Source organism: Anser cygnoides, chromosome 9, assembly GCF_040182565.1.
Source record: "Anser cygnoides isolate HZ-2024a breed goose chromosome 9, Taihu_goose_T2T_genome, whole genome shotgun sequence".
Classification (NCBI taxonomy): domain Eukaryota; kingdom Metazoa; phylum Chordata; class Aves; order Anseriformes; family Anatidae; genus Anser; species Anser cygnoides.
Window position 1 is genome coordinate 23,847,293 of NC_089881.1, and position 23,691 is coordinate 23,870,983.

The 23,691-nt window shown below is 37.3% G+C and overlaps 1 long non-coding RNA gene across 1 annotated transcript in view; it reads right to left on the reverse strand.

The window, feature by feature from the left end:
- The window catches only part of LOC136791466 (uncharacterized), a 109,245-nt gene that overhangs the window by 54,395 nt on the left and 31,159 nt on the right, over nucleotides 1-23,691 (reverse strand). The window contains exon 2 of the long non-coding RNA XR_010833625.1: nucleotides 21,967-22,066. This is a non-coding gene — a long non-coding RNA (uncharacterized lncRNA). The remainder of the gene's footprint in view (nucleotides 1-21,966; nucleotides 22,067-23,691) is intronic.

The following is a 23,691-nucleotide window of genomic DNA, read 5'->3' on the forward strand; positions in this document are numbered from 1 at the left end:
GAAGGCGTTCAGAAGGTGTGAGCCAGTTGTGACTGCATCCTCTCTTCAGAGTGTTGAGTTTTATTGAATTTTCTTTAAAAGACACAATTTTGGTATAGAAAAAAAAAAAAAATAGTCTCCAAAGGCAAATCTGCATAATTTATGTGGTATCTAAGGTTTCCGTCACTGAAGTCAAATACGAAATGAATAGTCTACATTTCATAAAAAGGATGTGATTTAATTGCATGCAGAAATCATGTTCCTTTCCCCTTTCTCCTGGCATTTTTTGTAGAATGCAGGAAAATTGAATGAAATATTTTATGCGACAGAGGAATAATTATATACTGTGTCTGCATTTTGCCTCTTCATTTCAGGCTCTATCCCAGTTGTGGGCATAGGTTCTTCTACCTTCACTCAAGGTGGGACCGGGAGCACCATCTCTGACAGTAAGCCAGCCTGAAAAATCCCACTGGGATGTCAGCACTTCGGCTTGTGCTTTGCTAAACAGCAAACTTTTCTCCCCTATGTTTTGATGACAATTGTTGTTCAGTTGTCCAGCCTCTCAATTCAAGCTATAACAACCTTCTGGACAAAATGTTTAATACTGTTGCTCTTGCCAAAAATTTAATTGCATCCATTGATGCATCAGAAACAAAAGTGTTACCTAATGATTTTTTCCTTAACAGTGGCTTTATCTTTCCTTCTTCACTAATTTCTCAAGGTTATTGGACTATAAGATCCTCCTGCCTGCTATATCAGCACCTGGCTTTCAAGTAACTAATACCTTGGCTATTCATTTTCAGTATCAGAGCTCCTGATCTAGGCAGTAATAAGGCTCTCCCAGTTGGTTACTAATTTTTTGGATGATTACAAAATGTTTGAGATGGTTTACACAAAGATGGATACCTGCCCAATTTTCAGACGAACTAAAGGAAAGGAACCAGCCTTCAGCTTCACAGCAAAGAGATCTGCAGGAAGATAGGTATATGCCTTCTTGGAAGAATAAAACCTAGGAATTGTAATAACCCTGATGGCAGCTCTGGGGACTGATAAGCAAAGCACTTGGGCATCTGCCCAAATTTAACAAAATCAGCCTAAAGTTAGAATTGCACTTAGCTATCTTGTTAAATCACTTTTTTTTTTTTTTTTAAACAAATTGAGTACCAGCATGCTGTGTTGGTCTGCTGGCTCTTGTGAACATATCTCTAAATTTTTGTTGTACCAAATGTATTCTTCCTGGTTTTCTTGCACAATTTAGGTTTAACAGTAAAATTTGGTATATGGCTTTTCGTAACCTAGCTGGCCTGGCTCTTGAGAAAGCTTCCTCAGTTTGTCATTATTGATGAAGAAAAGAAAACTGATTGAGGTACAAACCAGAGATTTTTAAGGAATATAGATGGGTTCATAAAAAAAAAAAATCAAATAATTAGCAGATGATGTATTTCATGATTAAGGTTTTGAGACCACAGTTACTTGCATGTGGCTATTTGAATCATGTTGAGCGTTTAAGCTGTGAGACTGACTTCAAGTTTGCACTTTGTGAGGTCATAGAAGAAATAGCTGAGAACCTGACCTTCCATGAACCAGTGAAAACTAAAGACACTGCTATGACATTTAAGTAGATGAAATATGTCTCTGCTGTAAGCAAGAATTTTCCATTTATCCAGCATATGCCGTCATAATTCTGAAGTGTCAAGGTCCGATCTGGATCATTCTCTGCGTGATGACAGATGAGCAATTCCCTGAGCAGCACGCAGTACATGGGCACTCTACAGCTCATGCTTGGAACGGTCTGTTTGCCACTTACTTGAATAGGATAAAATCCAGGAAGGCCAGATATGTGTAAAACCACGCAACATCTCCACAACAAACCTGAAAATAACATTGTCATTTCTACCTGCACCAAGAGTGGTGTCAGGCCATTGACCCTTTCTGAATATTACCTTGGAGCTCTCCAGTGGGAGGGAAGGACTACAGGACTACATTGTACAACAGCAGTTAAGAACTTTTCAGCAGCACAAGTCTACCTCTAACTCCCAATGACAACTATTTTGTTTTTTCAGCATAATGCTTATATATATATATATATATTTAATATCAGAGTAATTTCTGGGCTCAGAACAATGTCATTAAGGAGAGCCTTTTCCTACTCACCTCCCTTTCTGATGAGCTCAGAATGTGCACAGGCAAAGCGCTTGCTGTTCCTGCCCACAAATCAATATTTACTGCAACAGAGGAGGGAAGGAAAGGAGAAACAGAGGATGAAATGAGGAACTGGAACACAGAAGACCAAAAAAAATAATCTTCTAATGGCATTCCTCCTTCCTCACCCCTATTCTTTCAGGTGCTATTAAAAACAAGTGAATAACCACCAATGTCTTAGCTCTGTTGCCATAAGACCTTCAGCAAACTAAATACTGCTGTTTGCTATTCAGTTCATCTATATAATCGGTCCCTCTGCTTTTCTACAATTCATGAGCATGGACTTGCAGAGATCTCAAACAACATTTCAGCCATACAGTATAATCAGTAGAGGAAGCATATTTATCATTGCTTTTATAATTGCTTTTTTGCTCCTTTGCAGTTAGATCTCAGCTATAATTAAAATAAAAAAGTACACGGACAGGGTCACCAATGACTCCAGATTTCCAAAAAATCAAGGGTTTGAGGCAAAAGAAGAAACTCACCTCTTCTTCCTGTAAAGATATTACATGAAAGTACATTCACTGGTCTAGATTCTAAGTTAAACTGAGTTAAACACAACGCTCAGAACTACATCAGTGTACTGGAGCTGAAGCTGTAGCCCACAAAACATCCCTAAATGAAGCTGTAAGACCTCAGGTCTGCCACATGCTCTGTCAATCAGGAGAGATTACCTAATTCGTAGGATCCGGTCTGCGTCTGGTTAATGGAAGCACTGATACTGGTGATAATGACCTTAACTAGAATCATTTTCCACTTTAGCAGTCTCAACAGTGGCGTTTAAAATGAGGATAAAGTTTTATTTATTGTGAATGGATGTCCCACTGTTTATGAGCACTGATTATTCAGTTGAATTGTCTTGGAATTGAAGTTGTGTTGTCTTTTGAACCATCTTGTTATTCCTTCCTAGCACTTTTTCCTTTGGTCCTGATAGAAATTAATGGGATTTGTCCCATAAGTGTATAACCCACAGATGATTTTCAAGCCATGAAATCTCATTGCTACTCTATAAAAATGTATTGCTGTAGTCAAGGCACTGGAACATTTGTGGACTTTGTCCATTTTATTTATTTTGCTAAACCTTTGCCATGCTGCTTAAGTTCCCATATTCTTTCAAACAATTCATTATACTCATCCTGAAACATTAAACCCTATTTTCATATAAGAATCCAAAAGAAATACGTATTTTTTCAGTTTAATAGACCACTCAGTCTACTCACTGTTTTTTAAATAATTAACCTTTTAAACCTTTTACTTTTTTTTTTTCTGATTCAGACTAATAGAAATAACTAGTCTCACTTTCTATAATCTGGATTTATTTAAATTGATGGTTGCTATTTTATATTTCTCAATCCAATTATTCAAATGATTGTTTAACTCTCTTTATCTTCCACTATTGTTCTAGAATCAGCCTTGTTGTCAGCATTATCAGTGCCAGTAATAATTACATTAGTCCTTCACAGACTGCCCTTGAACCCAGACAAGCCACTACATGAGAAACCACAGTAAGCCAGTTCTGAGTACCCCTTTTTTTTCCTGTCCAGTTACTTAAGATACTGTTATCATCTCTGTTTTGTGCTTTAACAAATTGCAATCTATTTACGCATTCCGTTCACATGTTAGAAAAGATTAGCAGGAAAGAGCGATAAAATTTTGCCTTATACATTCATGCCAATAACAGCTACCTACTGGTTCAACTCTTGCACTACCCATTTTTTTTCTCTTATCACTGTTTCTGAGTTCTTTCTCACTAAACGCCATAATCCCAAATACATGTGTGCAGGCACATACACTCAATGCAATGTGATGCAGGTAGAGACGAATGCCATTACCATATTTTTCATATTTACCTGTTTGTGGCTCCTAGGCGGGATCTTACCTTTAAGATCATAGGCCTCCACCTCCATCTTGTGCACTTTCTAGATAAAAGCATAGGGTCTATGATCTCAGCAATTTATGTTCTTTCAGCACCTGCTTGTTTTATTCTGACACTGGCAAGCTTAACTTCTGAGCACTAGCCAGTGCTCAGAGGGCAAAGGACCTTCATTACAAATGAAAAAAAAATGAAAAAGACTCCTTAAAGCAAGAAAAAAATTGTAAGGATGCCTCAAGTATTAAGTGGTAATTCATATTCTGCATGAGGTAATTAGCTTGTCTAAAATATTTCATCCCTACCCAGAGAATCTCTTTCTTGGCCTTTCTAGAGCCTACCATGGCAGTACAGCGATTTAGTGCAGCTTCAGGTCTCTTGTGACCTCCAGAACCAAGACATGTGGCTTCCTGCCCTTGCCTCCTAGCACTTGAAAGTCTTGCTAACCTCGTGGTTTCAAAATTGAGGATTTACCTTAATTACTCCTTTCTTCCTTCATTTCTATCGTTAACAGGTAAGTCTGTCAGTGCTGTGCCTATAAAAGCGTACACACTTTTACAGCAGGAGAAAAACAGTTTTTGCCTGCTCCCGCTTCCATCGCACCTGTCTCAGTTACATCACTGTTCCCACCTTTGCAGATTAGCAGGGAGATCTGAAACACTGGTGTTTGTTTTCCTTTTCTGGCGGATAAACAAACAAACCACACATTAATTTTAATGAGTACCTCTAGGTTCTTCTATAAAAGAACTCTCAAGAATATTTAATAGCTGAGATAAACACTCAATTAAAATAAGAAAGTTCTAAGTATTCAGATTTCTTGAACACTGCCCTTGTGGGTATCATACTGATTATTAAAAAACGCAACACATGGAAAAGAAAGGAAATGAGCAGAACTGAGAATGGAGACACTGGGGGAAAGATGTGAGCACGTAGGGGCACTGAGGACAGGGCAGAACTTCGTCCTGGGCACAAGAGGAAAATCCATCTTTTATTTGAGATGCTCCAGCTTACATTGCTCCACATTAAAAATAAATAAATAAATAAGGGAACTGTAAGCAATTTTTTAAACTTGGTCTCTACAGGACTTAATAGGGCAGCTTCTTTGGTGTAATCAATTATTTCTGCCAAATCCATCAATGTTTCTGGCATTAATACAGTGGCTACACTAAGAAAATCTAACATTCAAGTCAATGCACTAAACCAAGTTTTACAAATCTCAGAGATTTGTGCAATCTTTAAGGCAGCCGGTGATGCAGAAAAGCCCTCACTTCATGACCAGGACCTTCTTATCATACAGAATGACACCACACACGGAGACTGCCAAGACAGAAATAATCACCATCGCTTTCCAGATCAAGGCTCTGACTCAGCAAAACATTTAAGTAAATGTTCACTGTAAATCATTCATTCATTGTAAATACATGAACAGTCCCACCAGTTTCAGTGAGACTTCCACATATTTAAACATATTGAGGGGTTGGTCCCAAAGCATGGCAGGGTTTGTTAACATGACCTACTGCACATGATACTGCCTCCAGGTACCTTGTAACAAACCTTCTGAGAAGCCTGAAAGGAGCAAAAGATTTTTCTGAAGACACAACAAATGCGATCAAATGTTCTCTAAGTTGACACCAAGCATGAGCTATGACAGGATGAAGAGAACCTATGCTTTTTTTCCCTACCTTAAGTCTTAAGTTGGTAACATAAGTTAACTAACTGGCATAGAAGGCAACCATGTCCATGCTACATTGGATGACATGTGTTGAAACAAAAGCATTTTTAGGCAACACATTCTTATCACAGTCCATTTAGGACAAATGGCTTTAATGGAAGGAGAAAAAGCCTAAGCCAAAATATCAATTTCAACAGGAATTCCAGAGAGAGTCCAACACTTTTGAACCAACTCTTAACTCTGTATCTTTACCTCTTTAGGTCAACTTTCACTTTTAAGGTCGTCTGATATTTTACACAGAATAAACCATGCATCATTAAAAGGAGTTTTAAAAGTTAAGAACTTTCAGAAATGCCTCATTTTATATGATATGCAATGATGCAAAAGTGGGGCAAAATGCCAAAGCAAGAATGAAATAGAAATGGCCAACTGTTTAATCTACAGAGCCTTTTATCTCCATTACCAGCTGAACCATCTGTTCTGCAGTTGTTTGGGTCTGCAAAAATAAAAGCCTATAAACTAAAACTTGTTCTGTCTTTTAAAGCTTAGACAATCTGCTGGGCAAAGGAGTTTCTTTCTATATTTAAAAGTAATAATCAATATTTGGCGTTCAGCAATGTAGCCAAAATAACCTGCAGTACAAACTGTAGATGAACATAAAAGATCCTGAGACTAAATACAGCTTCAAAGGAAGTCTGATCTTTCTTCAGCCCAGAACACGTTGCAGAAAGAACGTGCTATTTATCCTGGATTGTACACACAGCCATCTGCATGAGTCCCTTGCTGGGTCCTCACAGACACTGGCCCTTCCTGCACACATACCCCTTGCTGGAGAGGAAAAATAGAGCAGTGATTGCAGTGCTAATCTTGCGTTTTGAGACATTGTTTTTTTGCACTTTCCCAACAGAAACCTCCTAGGCGATCTTCAGGAAGCCATTTACTCCTTCTGTGCCTTGTTATCCACAGACAGAGCAAGATAAACGCGGTGCTGAGAGGTTAAAACCACTGAAGACTGCAAGCACTCAGCCACAGTGCAGATGACAACCATAAAAGCACCTTTGATAGAGAGGCAGATGATCTCTACTGGGACTACGCAGATGAGTAAAATGTTCACTAGCCTGGATAAAGCCACATTCGCTCTCAAAATAATCCTTTTACTAGATCAATAGAACCACTTTACGGGCCTAGGTACTGTTCAGCCACGTGTCCCACCCAGCCATTAGTCGGTGCAGTGCCAGGGCAATGTGGAGACACAGCACTACGCATTCCAGGGCTAGGAATGGATTGTACCCGAACACAAAAAGCTACACGTCTCAGCCTATGCTGTTGTTCATCGGACTTCATACAGATCCACTCACGTGAAGTTCTCGTGGGATTTTAAGCAGTGCACCAGGACCAGCTGCCACGGTCTCCAGTGGAAGTAAAGCAATTGTGTTTTGAAAAATTGCTTTGCATACTTACTGCTGCCTTTAGGCTTCTGAACACCAGGCCAAATCTGGCCCTCGAGATTTCCCATTCAACATTCCTGCTGACATCACTGGGACTTATTTACAAGAACAGACTATTCAATAAAAATATTTCAGTTTTGGCATACCATGAAGACATGTTAGACTTATTCTATACAGCATATCTGATAATGTTTTAAAATAACATAAAATGGGTTAAGAAGTGTAACAGGTTTTAAGAAATGGGCTCAGTGACCTGAAACCAAGAGATTCTGTGACATAAAATGCATCTAATTTATTTTCCTGACCTAGCATTTGACATAGATTATAGTTCCAAAAGCCTTGTTGAAGCTCTTGGGCTATGTAGTCTACTGTTTCAAAGATGACGTAAATAGGACATTTGTGCATGTTTGTTTCTGCTTTACGACTAAAGCCAAAGGCACATCCCTAAACCGCAGGGAAAATGCAAAAGCTTTTTCAGAACAAAAGAACAAATTAATGAAGGATGAAGCCCAACTGGTACAACACTTCACCCTTCATTTTTTACATTAACTTCCATAATTTCTATTTTCCTGTATCTTGTCATAAAATAAAAATACTGCTGCCCACCCTTAACAGAATAAACAGTTGAGTTTTGCATCAATTTCACAAGCTAAGTGTTTGCCAATGCTCACTGTTTTTCTTCCTCTCCTTTCCTCTTTTTAGCAGTATACGTACCTCCCTGATCACATAGGAAACAGTTGGTGCAGGGACGACTGAACCCAGCATTTTCCATTTCTGACCTGTCATCACTGAGACACAAGAAGTAACTTCCACTGAGACACAGCAGCTTTCAAACAGGACTTTGAGATTCTTGAAGCCAGGCTGGTAAGACGATAAAGCACATTCATTCATGATATATGATTCCATTTTGTCCACTGATTATTCCGTAAGTCTAAAAAAGACAGCCGCTCCCCAATTCCTAAAGGTGATCTTTCTTGGGATTTCATTAATACAAATAATATACATTAACAATGCATATTTTGCTTTTCTAGTGGGTTGATGCTCCATAACTCATTCATTATTTATATTCTTCTAATATGCTGCAGACAGCTGCTCTGCATATACTAGCTACACCACTCTAAAATCTCTTCAAAAGGAATGCTGAAACCTTTCATTTCCCTTTAAGGGATTTGGGGTAATATTAATAATACACATTAATAATTCAATTTTTTTTTTCTTTTTGCCTGTTGGTGGATGAGCAGTTTTCACAGTAGCTGAACAGTTTTCACACAGTATTACCAACCTGCATTAATAATGCTTTTTTTTTTTTTTTTTTGGTCTTTCTAGCTGGTTGATGGGCAGGTTGCTTATGAAGTAATGTGCTTTGATAATAGCGAGTTTTGCTTTGCCGTGACTCAAAAATAGGAGACACTCACAGTGTGTTGTAAATATTCACTAAAGATAACATCTATCCGTCAGTACGGACCTGTTAAGAGGAGCACTGGAGGTATACACCTCCTCAGCACTTCTTTCATCGCTTCAGTGCTGTCTGAAGAAACACTGGAAATGTTGATTCCCACTACTAAGCAGTGGTGGGAATTGCTACCTCCAACTGCTGGTAGGAATACAATTTTAAATCCTTTCACATTCATGAGGGAGAAAAGGAGAAAAGTGATTATTATCACTGATAATCACTACATCACTCTTATTTGTTAACATCTTGAGAGGATCTAAGGATATGAATAGAGCCCAGCGGGTCCTGGGGACCCAGAGAGGGAATTCCCACAGAAGGAATTTACATTCAACCCAAGGACACTCCAAGCACTAAAATTCTTTCCTTGCAATTCCATGATAATCCATTTCCATCCTTCTTCTCCCTGACCCCCTTTCTGATTTATGAGAAACCTGGTTAAAAGCATTTCCTATACTTAATGGTTTCCTGGCTATTTTTTTCCAACAGCATAGGGCAGCATATTGTTACAAAAGCATATTGTTACGTGATAGATTTAGGTATTGATTCTCGTTAAAGCTGGTTTATCAGATGGAAGACAGATTTTCATTTCCCAGTCACCTCAGGGCCAGGAGCTCTTTTAGTGCATTAACAATTATGAGTTCAAACCTGTCCACCTAAAGAAGATATCAATATATCATCCTGTGTTTATAAAGTACAATGAGTTTAAATGCTGCTTAATTGCATAATGTTTACAGTTGCTGGAAATGTTCAAAATATTTTAATGCATAAATGTAGTCATTCCAAAAGGACAAAACAAGAATAAGCAAGAAAGGGAGAGTAGTAGTTTTATCTGCCTTTGCAGTTTAACTGGAATTTATTTTTAGTTAATGATAACAGACTCAAAAAAAAAAATAAAAAATATAAAAAAAATCTAAGCACTGAGCAATACCAGAAGTGTCATTTGGAACAGAGTTAAACACACTTTTGCTATCATTAATCATGGCAAAAGTGACAGAAGAAAAATGAGCTGGCTTGGTATATCTAATATATTAATTCTCCCTGCAGATTGGCTCAATGCATGAGCAAATAAAAACAGGTAAACCTTTGGAAAAAGAAAGGAATGTCAGTATAAGATTTTCTGTTAATAAGAAATAGTATGATATTTTGATTTCTCCTCAAAGAAAGCTAGAAAAGTTAAAAACTCTGAAGGCTGTTTTTCAATATGGTTGAATAATTACAATTAAAAAAAAAGCTATGCTATAGCAGCTTAACCATATTTTCACAGTGGCTGAGCACACATTTTCTTTTTTTTTTTTTTCCCCAAGTTCCTACATTGCCTGCAAAGAATCATTTCCTTTGCCAGAGATTTGGATAACTTTCTCCCTTACAGCTATCCTGAAGATGAGATTCTTCCCCCAAATTATTTCATTTTATTTCTACTTCTTAATTACGTTTATAAGAAGAAATCTCATCTGTTGTTTTGTATATTTTCCCAGTTTCAGCAAAATTATGACCATTCAAGATACTCCTTGTCTAACGATGAAACACACGCAAGGTAAGAGTAGGAAAGGATGGGTAAAGGAAACTTCTTTTTTTATTTCAGGCAAATTACAAAGGCTATGATTTTAGATCTGAACTTACTCTTTATTTTATTTTCTGATATGTTCTAGCAGTGATACTGCACATATGGAGCACTTCCTAAAAATACCAAATGGAGACCTACTTACAAAACTGGTGACTTTGTTGACATGATGAAGAAACACTACTGTGCAACTACAGGAATCCAAAATTAGTGAATTAAAATCTTTACCGTCGAGTTCAAAGTTGATCCAAAGGCACGGGAAGATAACCAAAACAAAAAAGTTAGCACAGTCTACAGATTACATCCTCTCTGTTGGAAACAGAGAAAGCTCTTACTCACTTCAACGAAATTTCTATATACAGTTCTTTTACTCTAACAGATCATCAAATTAGGAGCTCCTGGCAAAATGAAGAGCTAGAAAACTTTGTACAACTCACAGACTGTTCTGTCCCAAGTTATTCGTGTAATCCATCTGCAGCTTGCTTCTTCCTTTCTTAGCCTGTTTTTTAGACTGAAAGTTATAGAAAGTATTTTACTGCTACATAAAGAGCTAAAAACAGGGTGACAAAAATAAGGGCAGTAATGTATTACAAATTGACAAATGATTACAACAATAAAAATACTCAAATTGGTAAAACCATAAAAAAGTTAGGGAACAGCTCCAGTGGAATCTTCAGATTTTTGTGTCCTGTGTTGTACTGGCGCTGTCATCTTTTGGCATTATGAAATATGAGGCAATTTGCTGATTTATTTGGGATATCATCTGTTTGCTACTGAGGCATGACAATGTGAACAATGCATGGTGGGCAAAAGGTAGAATCACAAGAGCTTCGGATAAAGGCAGCAGGTAACAACTGCATCCAGGCAGCACAACAGAAGCAGTGACAGGAGTATACAGAGTGAAATACTTCACAAAGAACATAGGACCACATTTTCAGTTTCCAAGAAAGCAAAATTAAGTCACATTGAAATTATAAACAGTGATGTGAAAAAATAACAATGAAATGACTGTAAAAACCGAAAGATGCACCATGGACTCCCTATGATTCCAGTCGCACCTTTCATTTTACAACCCGACGTGTTAAGAGACAGCTACTTTAAGGTTGATTTACAGCAAGCCTACAGCCCATCTGCTTTTGAGAGCCAAGACACCAGAGATAATTTTAAAATTAAGCAGAAAGATAAACATTGATCAGGGACACAATTTTCTCTTTTAACCTGACGAAATTTTCTTTGCATCCCATCTGCTAAATGGTAAATGAAATAGAGAAAAGAATATTAAAGTAATTGCATAATTTAGTTCAAAAATTATGTAAGCTATCAATAGTTTTTATGAAGAAAAAAATCAGTTTCACCAGAATTAACTTCATTCAACTGGGGCAAACGCTACAGTGGTTCTCCAGGTGAGAGAAGAACAGGGCCCGTTACATTAGCAGCTGCACCATGGTTTTGTGAAGACCTACACCAGTGCTTAATTACCCTGTCCTCAGGGATGTCTTGAGAACCAGTGTGCCTCAAACACATCTCTCTGAGTCACAATTTTCTTCCTGTTCACCTGCAACTGGGGGAAAACATTAACAAATCTGGAGTCAGGATATTTTTGTTTCTACAAATCATTTTAGTCTGAAAATGCTGATGCTATCAAGCCAAAACTTTCTGCAAGACAGACAGTTTGACAAATTTCCCAGACTACTTCTGGAAAACATTTTAATCTGGGAATCACACTAATTACAGCAGTCATAAGATTGTTGAAAGTGAATGGCAATGTTCTTCATCAACTGAAGCAAGACACTCATATGACTTGAGAAGATTCATTTATTTTTCATTCTCCCTTTTTTTCTGAGATTTCAGACTTTCATTCTGACTTGAGGAACTGTTTGAGGTACAGGTTCACTACTGAATTCTATGTCCCAGAGGAGATAATTGCAGGAAATCCAAGGAAAGCATAACGTAAGGAATGAGCAAGGGAGGTTTACTTAAAGCATGATCATATTGCAAGGAGCTGGAGCATATTTTTCAGGCATATTTTTCTTTATTCCCTGTGTAAAGGGAAGGACTATGTCAGCTGCACAGGACATACATCCAAAACTGGTTTAAAGCACGGGATCATTCTCTGTGGTTAAACTGCAAGTAAAAATTGCCAGCAGCTTTTAAAGCCTAACCTTCAATTTAACCACAGAAACTTTTTCTTCCCTTTCTACTTCTTCTGGAATAAATAATTTACCTGAAAATGCAGACTGACCTAAAAAAAAGGTAGGTAAACTTTTGTGTTTTTAATCAGCAGCAGAACCCAATTTATTTTAGATGTCACCTTTCTGGGTAAAATATTAGTTATGAATCCTTAGAAATAGAAAAACTGCATAATTTTAAACCATTGTTCACTTCAATATGATTTTATAGGCAGATGGATCACTGTAATTTTGTTCTGGACCTGACCTTCCCTGTCTGTGAAAAGGCTGCTGTGTGGATCACGAACACTGGTTCAGGTTCATCTAGTGAAGAACTCACATATGAAAACTGGTTTGAACAAAATTACAGTTCTCTTTCCTAAATACCTGTAACATAAAACCACAACGTCTTGTGACTGTAAAATAAATATGCATATACGGTTAATTCTTTTTTTTTCTCTCTCTTATTTAACGTTATGTGGGTCAAAATATGGTGTGAAAGCTCATTTCATGGTTTTCAAACTGATGAGAGACCAAACTCTCAAACTATATAGCATCTTTCCCAAATTATGAACCTTGAAGATTTGGATATCGCTGAATATGCGAACACGAAGGCAACTACTGGTGGTCTTGGAAAAGTGCCAGCTCCCAAAAGGAGCTCCGCAGTGCAAAATGCTTAATAACAAGAAATGCTTATAAATCTTCATTCATAGTTATCAAACCACTGTAAAAATGTTGGCTTAAAAAATCCCAAAGAAATATTAATCTAACCTTTTGGCACTTCACAAATATTTATCTTCGTTGGTATTCCATGTTTCCCCCCTTATTCACTAGCTATAACCCAACACAGAAAAAAAGTATCTTTGCCAATTAATAATTGTATTTGAAAAACTGCTCACTGGAAAAGACTTATTCCTAAAATGAGATTAGTCATGTACTAAGTTATTTATTTCCTTACATAACCACAGAGGAACAATTATTTGATTGTCAGTCTTGTCTATATGGAAGAATGGAAGGAAAGCACTTTGTTTTAATAAGGTCACGATGCTTATTAAATAATTTGCATACTGAAGGTTAAATTCCTATCTCTATACAGCAAAAAAAGTATTTTTATCTATCCTTGAAAACTGGAAAAAATACAAACAAAGGTTTCAAGAAAACAAACATATTTATGCATACTTTTTGACACCTGTAATTGTTCCCTCATACTCCACATTCACACCCACTCAACATGAGGTAATGACTGCTGAAATTAAGCTCCATTTATCCTTTTCAATTTACATCTAATAGACGCATCTATAGGTATAGCAATTACGTAGATAAGTAACAAAGCCACAGTTTTAAATTGTAATCATCAGCACAGGATGTTAATTAGAGAGAGGGGGGACAGAAGATAACAGTGTGTTAAGATTGTTTCTATTCAAAAATCACTTAAAAAATCAAAAGGATCATTAAGCTGTCTGATGCAGATTTCAAGCCTAAATCCTGCAAGGATCCAGCATGAAAGCCGTTCACCAGACACCTGAGCTAGGCTAGCAAAACCTCATCCTCAGGTTTTGAGGGACACCTCTCTGCCCTTTTCCCTAGCTAAGTGAAGATGGATCCTTTCTTCCCCTTCTTATCATTATTTCTTTCTGTATCTATTTATGCCAAAACTTGTAATAAGGAAAATGTACAAAATAATACACTGGTGATTTCACAAGGCACGTGGTATGCAGAGTTTCACGTACAGAAAGATAGTAAATGTGAGAACAGGAGCTGTCAATATCTCTTCTACTTACAGTGCATTTATGGGCAAATTTTAAAATAAGATTTTGGAGTTTGACTTCTCAAAATATTTTCCTACTAACAATTGTTATTGACTAATATATCAAAGAATACAGTTCCCCTAATGATGCATCAATGCAATACATCATTACAAACGCACTACCATCTTGATGATATATTACTCAATAACATAGTAGCAGCTGGCAAGAACTTCCATCGAATCTGATGATGCAAGTTTTATCGTGTTTGTTTAATTTACGTCGATAGAAATAAAGAAGAAGAGATGATGACAGACAGGCCAAGAAAGCACGTTCACATAAAAAAAAAGATATAAATTGCCTTAAAAGAATTTGACAACTGTGATATATTTGTCTGGAAAGACAGATGCTGCAGTCCAACTTTCCAAGAGTTTCTAGAAAAATCCTTGTATCATAGCATGATTTACTATTTACACTTCAAGGAGTTCACAGGTATTTTAGCACCTTCAACACAGCTGCAAGGAGTAAACAAGCCCCTGTGCTTCCCACTGCCATGTGCAGCTCTCAGTTCAGACATGGCCAGTTTGCCCAGTAACTGATGACTGGGAACTCGTAAGTTTACCCATCCTAAACCTAACCCAGTCCCTTGGCTGCAGCTCCTTAACTCAGCACCACTGACTGCAACAGCCCTGCGGCACCCTCCTCTCCTGCCAGACCACGGTGCTTACCACACGAAAGGAAGCGTAGAGCACACAAAAATGTTGTCCTTGTTTTTTGCATTTTTTGTTTGTTTGTCTGTTTGTTTTTTTACATAAGAGTAATTTCTCCTGGCATGAGAGACTTGATTAGTTTTGTTCAAAGACTTTGCACCACTGCTGTGCTGGGAGAAGCAGCGTGTCCTTTAAGTGGCTCCTACCACTCCACCAGCCTGCTGCTGGCTCTTCATTCATCTCTATTTCCTTTGCCAGGCCTAAGGTCTTTTAACAGTTTCTTTACTCTTTTGATGCTCATCTCAGACCAGCAAAGATTAAACCACCAACTTTACCCAGCGAGAGCCCAGCAAATTCTTTCTTTTCAACAGCTTTTCCCATCCTGCCCTCATCTCTGCCACTGTGCCGGGGCTTTATGCTCTCCTGTTCCTCAGCTACATTTACCATAGACGCACTGTTTGATTTAACTCCACGAAGTCAGCAAATGTAACAAACTGAAAAATAAATCTTATTTTCACATAATGATTACTCTTCCTGTTAGTTTCAAGGAAAGTTTAGATAACTGGAATTAGTGTTTAATCTCAAGGCAAAGCAGCTCTGTCTGGATGCTGTGCCACACTTTACAATTGGAAAAAAGGCATTTGCACAGCCACACGCTGTTAGATTGGATCACAATGTATTTCTACCACTTGAAGTATACTGTATTTCTGAAAAGAGAAATTGGTTACATCAGTTACAAAAAAAAAAAAAAAATAGAAAGAGAGAGAGAGAGAGAGAGAGAGAGAGAGAGGAGAAGCAAAGGAATAAAAGGCTGATAAATCAAAAGAGGTTTGTGGTTCAGGCAGAAGAGGAATTGTGAAAGGCTACTGAAATTTTCCAAGGAGGAACATTGCATGTTCATGGAGAAAGCTGGAATTTAAACAACCATCAAAAGAGAATGGAGAGGACGGATAATTTGGAGAGACCATGGATGTTACTGTGAAACACCTTTAGCAGTGATCAGCTATATAAAAACAGACATCAGATGCAGCTGAAGTTTCAAAATAAGAGCAGTGAAAAAATGATATAAAGATACATAAGAAGTGAAGATTTTGAAAGACTTCTTATTGAGGCACTTAACAGGTAAAAGAGCTGCTGATAGCAAAGGAGAAACAAAAGGGTAGGCACCATTACAACGGCTCTTTTCAAGGAGATTGTTTTGAAGTGATCCAGACCTGACTACACAGGATGATGTTTATAGAAAAAATCCATTTGTAACAGCAATAGCTTCATGGTTGAATGAATGAAAAGGTATTTTCTGTACTAAATGAAACCGGGATGTAGTACAATGTAACAGGGAAACTGAGTTCTGCAAATGCCTTTACAATAGAAAAAGAGAAGAAATGAAAGCAGCACAAGGGGTAACAACCTTTACCTGTAAGAGTCTTTTTGATTTCTGGATTTTCATTTTGTTTACTGCTATGGAAAATCATTCTGTGCCAAATTTTATAGCTGTGGTATCCATGAATCAGAAATGGAGGCTTATTGGAAACTGTCAAATGCAGCACAGAAGACTTGGAGTTCATTCAAAAAGCAATCTAATCACAGTGCTCAGATAAAAAGCCAAAAACATGAGATCAAAAAACAGGCATGTCCAATGATGAACACAAGCTATCTGGATGTTTCGAATGAGCATAATGACCTGTGACTATATTCTGGAGTTAGAAATGGAGCAGGCCAGAAATACTTTACAAACTATCCACTCCACTCAGGGAAAATAAATAAATAAATAAATAATCAACAACAAACCATAACAACAAAACAAACTGAACTCGGTTAAGATGTACCTCAAACTGCACCGTGAGGACATCAACTTCAATTGGTGTGAAGTCCCACTTCTCTGTATTCTGCTGAATACACACTTGTTCAGAAGCCCATGCCACAACCTAAGATTGGAGACAGCATGACTACAGACTGCGAGCATATCGCAGAGAGGAAAAAAGCTAAAACACAGATGCCTGGTGTCATCACACAACACACTTCGTATTTCTGCTTGCATGTTCCACCACTCTATGCTAATGAATCGCACCAAGCATGGTCAGAGCGGGACAGAAGTGCCTGCATCACAGTCCTGAAGCAAGAGCCAAGTATCAGTGCTTTATTTCTGATGCTGAAAAAAGTTTGGTCTGCAAGCGTCTTACATCACAGGACCCCAAGAGGAAACTGAAGCTTAGGAGTTTGCATTGCTCTTCCCTTACCCAGTCCCTACATTGCTTTTTAGTCTTTCCTTCCCACTTTCCTGTATGAATTAGAGTTCTTTCAAGTTTTTAAGATATATTGGAGTACTAATTGAAACAGTATATCTACGAAATAAATCCCAAAATTCCATCTCAGATCGAGAAACAAGCATTGGCCTTTAGTGAGGCTAAATCTATCTGTTGATGAAGGACAGTAATTCTGGGGGAATAGTTTGAGCAGTGATTTATTCAAGTCATTGCAAATGCTCATGAAATAAAGACTCTGCAGTGTGACAGAATGAGACTGGAGGCCCTTAGCACAAAACTAAGCATATAAAGTAAAGAAATAAACAGAAGATCTATTTCATTTCTTTGATAATTTTCAGTGATAGGGAGCTTAGATGGCAAATCTACATCTTTCTCAATTACTAGTCATTTCTAGATTATATTTAGAACAACTTCTGGACTTTCTATTATTGAAATCATTTGTTTTACAGAGGCTTCTTCTAGAAGACAAGGTGAGTGGTGGTTAACTGCTCTTCAAGCATAAGTCACTTCCACTCCATGTAGAAGACAACAGTACGTGGAATGAGGTGACAGTGTCCATCAGATCTAAATAATCTTTATTTGTGAGTATATGAGGACTCATAAATACTGGTGGTAGATAATTTTCAGAGGACTTAGAGGACCAAGCAGTTTATAGATATATTTACCTGATAAATCACAGAGACTGCAGGGGAGCTACTATCCTACTCTTGGTATGTGGGTCAGCATCGCTGCAAAAATACTCGACCTGGGTACCAGGAAGAGCACGGTTACAATTTGCCCTGGCTAAAAATGTTTTGCAACTGAGGTATAACTAAATCGCATTTAAACCATGTTACCTAATCATTCCTATTTTTATGTCTAAAATGTAACTTGACTTAGGGGCAGAGTTATAACACGGAACCCATCGACGCTAATAGACCAAATCGCATTATCCGTTTCAATGCATGATAATGCTCTAACTGGATTTTGTACTACAGAAGAACCCCTAATATTAGGAGAGAGACTGCTATTAAAAGACAAACATGAACACAAATATAGAACCATATCACCTGATGAACAGCGCAGATTTACCAATGGAAAAAAAAAATCTCTAGTTCATCTGAACAGTATATTATTCTGATTGAAACTAGGGTGGTGGGTCAGATGAGTGCTATCTGTACCGTAAAAAAAGCTGTATGTGCTTTGAGAGCATGAAGCAGAAAAATACGAATTTCCATGGATAAATTAAAATATTCTTCCATTTAGGCAAGGCCAGAGGTGCTGGCAAACAGTAAAATGTTAGAGAGAAAATAAGCATTGAAAGGAAAGCTGCTGGGTCAGCATGTTGGAATTAACTGGTATACAAATGAGGCAGAGAAGTGTTCAGTTTCCAGAATGACTATGTTTAACGATAGCACAAAAATAGTAAAAAACCAGCAGAACAGCCAGATACACAGTGATTGAGTAGATTTGGTTTATGGGTGGATACAGACAGCCCAGTGCTGGCAAAAGCAAGGCAATAATCTGGGTACCAAAAATAAACATGGAAATCATTGCTGAATACAGAAATCATAAGGGAGATCCTGTGGTGATTGCAAATAACAAAACCATCTGTCCAGTAGCAAGAAGCACTACACTGGGCAAACAAGAGAATGAAACATAAATGATGGAAAGGCACCCTGGCAATGGGAAAGATGCTCCTGAAGGCTCATCTGGAAAATCATGTGCAATTCTGATTACCACATAAAGACATTGCAGAAATCAAGCAGGTGCAGGTCAGAGCTATCAATTCCCACAGAATTTGGGGCAGTTTTAGCTAGGAGAACAGATTCACCAGACTTGGCCTCTCGGTCTTAGAATCTAAGAGGAGTTTTTGGCTAACATTTATGAAACCTTGATGCCAACATGAATTTTAAAAGCAACAAATTAAACCTATGCATCCCAGGACAAGAGCAGAAGAGAATAGCATTCACAGAAATTAATAGGTGTCCTTAGACAAAGGTTGATCTTACCCAGTATAGAGAGAGCTTTCTCTCTTTTTATATAAGCTCCTGTTATATTTCTAGCAGTATTCTCATACCCCAAATGTACGGGTCTATACACAGAGCGTAGATATAGGCATGTACAGAGGGATATTACCAGAGACAAACAGCTTTCCAGGGACCAAACCTCCTTTGACGTTTCTGTTTTGTGTTTTCTTTTCTAAACACAGTTTACACAGATCAGAAGTCACACACTCCTCCTGGTCTGGGTAACGTCTGAGCTCTGTGGCAGGGCCCACGTCCCCCAAACCCACCTGCTGACTGGTCAGGGGCAAATAAAGTTGGAAGCACACGGACCAAGGCTGTTGTGCTTTCTGGTTTATTGAGCGGGCTAACGGATGATAGGAGCGAGCTGAGTTTTGACAGAGATAAGGTTTACAGCATCTGCATCCTGAACAGGATGTATTTTATACAAGATCTACTCCAAATCTTCTTAAGCTTTAGGGAAAAAAAAAAAAAAAGGAACTAACATGAACATATTACTGCTGGAAGAGTATTCTCAGGGTTTCTGCAAGTTTACGGTTTAATCACTGGTTTCCTTCAATTTATTGCTGCATTCTATTTCCAGCAAGGGTTGTGGTCTTGAAAGAGTTGGAGACCTTGGAGCCCATTATCTCTGTAAGAACACTTAATCAATTTTACCCATCACATTTGAAATTTGGTTTCAGCTGCATGTTTAGTGATGGCTTCACAGTTTCAATAATACATACAAAATAAGTAGGATGCACAACTCTATAAAGGAACCACAAAATAAATTAGGTGAAAAAGATAAGTAAATGCTGCCTGTTCTTTCTTTTGTATTTATGTTTGACTTAGATGATGGCAGTGACTACTGGGAATATGGAATGGCTGAAAGTATTTTACAGGAGCTAGCCGATAACAGAAAGAAAGATCCACCTTTCCTTCTTTATTTCTGCAAGTCTTTTTTCTATTAACAATACTATCTTTGTAAAAGCACACAGATGATACCAACAGCACTAAAAAAATCTAATCATTGTGCTATGACAAATATTTTTTTTAAACCTGCGTGGTTAAATAGAATATGAAATAATAATATATAATCTTATTATACCTAACTAAATTGCAATGTTTTGACAAAGAATAAATCTGTTGTCTTAGAAGTCAGTAACAGCTTCTCTAATGACTTTAAATGGAGCATGAGTAGGCCAACATGTGGTTTTGGAAAACTAGTTTTTCTACTGTAAACTGAGATAATTAGGAGCTCAAAGGAACTTAAAAATATCCATCTTTCCATCTGTAAATTTTCATCTTTGAAAGAGGAATGTATCAGTAGCCCTATCAGAGTGTATTAAGTTAAACATACAGTTTTGTTACACCAACCCCTAATAGCCGTCTTTTCTCCTCTTTCCCTTGCAGTACATCTTATAAGAAGTTACATTATCATCTTTAATATTGCTAAACTCTATCCAGCACTTAAATTTTGTACCTTTCTTTTTAAAACTAGGTTGAATGCTTGAAAACTAATTCAATATGTAAGCACAAATGCAACAAATTTGCATTATACAGAACAAAAATCAAGAACTCGATTCCATAAGTCTTGAACAACAGGAGGTACCACACTAGCCGCTAATGCTAGTAGATGTCATTTCTTATATTCTTTCCTAAAATGCTGTACACACACATATACCAATGTTTTTTGTTTTCTTTTGTCAAACTTTTTTAACACAGTAAACGTCAGTTTGCATAGGTTAATACAAAACAACAGTATTGCAAGATATGTTTTTAACTCAGGTCATGTCTTCTCGACTTTGAAAATTTTAGCACTAATATACTTTTTGTTTATGATTCTGGATAATTCATACATTATTTAGGAAGTGAAATCACTTTTAAACTTCATTTAATCTGCAAACAGCTTCACTGTGCCTATTCATTTCACAGTGAAGTATGAAGCTTTGAAAGTTTCCATCTCGCCTGCTTTTTAAGTTTATGTGTGAACAATTCTGGGTAAGATTTACAAGTCTGTCAACTATCACAAAGAGTGACCTGGAAATTGGATCTTTCAGAGAAGTTCACAAGATTTATGCTCTGCAGAAAAGAAAAAAAATAAAAATGTGGGAGTCAGCTTGCCTCACAGGCACAGCTTCAAAATACAAAAGTTAACATCAGAGTTTAGAGAAAAGTTCATAACATAATCATGTTACTTTTAAGAAAAACAGGTCTTAGTATTTCTTTCTTGATTATGAAGTACTGGAATCTCATGACAGTCCCTCCCAGAATGACACAAAAAAGTGAGTGAGTATTCCCACAGTAGAGGGCGTCAAGTAAATTCACTGCTTTGGAGTGCATGAGAAGTGGGTAAACTCTGTATTGTCTGAGTTAGAAGAGGGTGTCTGTTCTCCAGAGACAGATTTGAACTCCATGGGACACATCTGTAGTCTAGCTGGTAGGAAGAGATGCATATTGTTGATTATAGTGTAGCTTAGAAAAAAAAATGGTGAAAAAAGTAAGTAACCTACCTACTATTTTTCAACAGTAGGAAATACACAACAACTACACCTCTTCTCTTTAGGAGAGTCATTTTCAATTTCAAAAGGGTACAGAATTCCTTCACTCTTATTCTGCAGCACTCTTCAAAACAGTTCAACTAAAGAAAATGTACATATTTCAGGGGAGTAAACACGTAGACTTCAACAGTTTGCCAAAGTAAGCAAAAATCAAGTGAGAACACACTCTAAGCTACAAACTACAATCTGTAAAGTAACAGGAACCTGTAAAGATGAAACCCCTTAAATGATGCACGGAGCCAAATTCAGAGTTCAAGCTGCATCTGCAGCCTTATGATTTTTCCAAAATTATGAACTTCCATTCTCTGCACAAGTTCAGCATGCAGTGACTTTCTTATTTGTACTCACGAGGCAATGTCTTCAGAGCAGACGCCGTCTATCTGGGCAGAGTTATGTCAAAAAATCTTGGCACACCGGGATTCTCATTACAGCCGAGTCTGTGGACTTACTGCAAGACAAAATAGTTGAAAATATATCAAAAACTTTAGAAATGGCTACTGACATTTCATTTTACTTTAAAAGTGGCTTTAAAGGGAATCATACTGATGGCAGGCGCAAAGTCAATGAAATAACACAACCGTGCCATAACAAGCATGAGAATTTTACTCCACAGTTAGGTAACCTCAAACAGCAAATTATCAGTGAGACATACTGACATTTACAATCTCTGTTAGGAAATGATGAGGGTAGATATAGAAGGGAAAAGAACAGTGTTTTAGGGAGGCAAATATGTCATAAAGAAAGTGCTAGAATGTACTTGACCCAGACAACTCAGGCATCCTGAAGATGTTAAATCAGAGCTGCTAAAGAAAAGCTTACAAATTTAGAAAATTTAGTGTATTGATACTAACGCACTACAGCACGAACGTTGCAAGTGTAGTGTCAGCACTTATTTTTCATCTGCTTATTCTCCTTTTTCTTTGTAATGGCAGGAATGTTTCTAGGGATGGTCTTTCTGAGGGCACACTCCCCAAGCTCTCCTAAATTCAGAATCTGCTTAGTACCTCTCCAATCCTCCATTTCTCTCCGAAGAACAAGGTGGACTTAACTGAGACAGCAAGATTGAAGAGAATGAAGATCTAAATCTGGTTCCTCATCAATCCTTTAAAATCATTAAAAAATAAAAACTATGAAACCAAATGCTAACTTTGTACTCTATGACCTCTTCAGCTATGCACGTTAGCTATAGCATAACCTTGCATTAATAATGAAATCAGAGAGTTTCATACCTTTTTAATAATGTATGCCAAATATATTTGGGTTTAGGAAGGATAGTGTTCATTTATTGATCATGATGCATTATCTCCACCCTGGAAACTTCTAAGAAGCTTTCATCTCCTGTGTGATTCTAAATAATTCAGAATGTAATTTCAGTTGGGTTATTTTGTTTGTATTTTTTTTTATTAAATTTGTATTTTTTAATCAAAAGAAAAGCTGACAGACCTATAGCAAAGGGTCAAATGTCCATCTCAAATTACCCAAAAAGTCCCAGTGAAATCATCTTGAAAAGTCCCATAAGCAAGGGTATTCCAGTCTAATTTGTATCTTTTAGATCACCAACCTTTGTACCCACTGTATTTGTGTAGTGACATCTATATTTAATAATGATTATAATCACAGTAGCAAATAACATTGAGTTCTTGTTAAAAGGACACATTCACATTATAATTTCTTAAAAGTTATTTGTTCATTTTGCATTAAGATTAGAATGGTTCATCCCTGCCAATTCTCAGCATGAAAACAGAAATTTTGTTAAGGTTTCTAAGTTGAAAAGTAAATTTAAATATGCAAGAAGTGATTACTAATTTGTACTGAAGATCTGCATTCACTCGAAAGGTGAATTATTTTGTAAGAAACTGACAAACTATCCGGCTTGGAGATTTACAGGCTGATCTAGGGAATATTTTAATATTAATGAATTTCCAGCAAGGTTAGATTTCTGTTTCCCCTATCTATAATTAGCGGGGCAGGGGGGAAAGGATGAGAACAAACAGATGCCATGGTGACAATGAAAAGGAAGAAAGAAAAAGACAAATGAAATAAACAGTGTCTCAGACAAGTTAATTAAGAGTG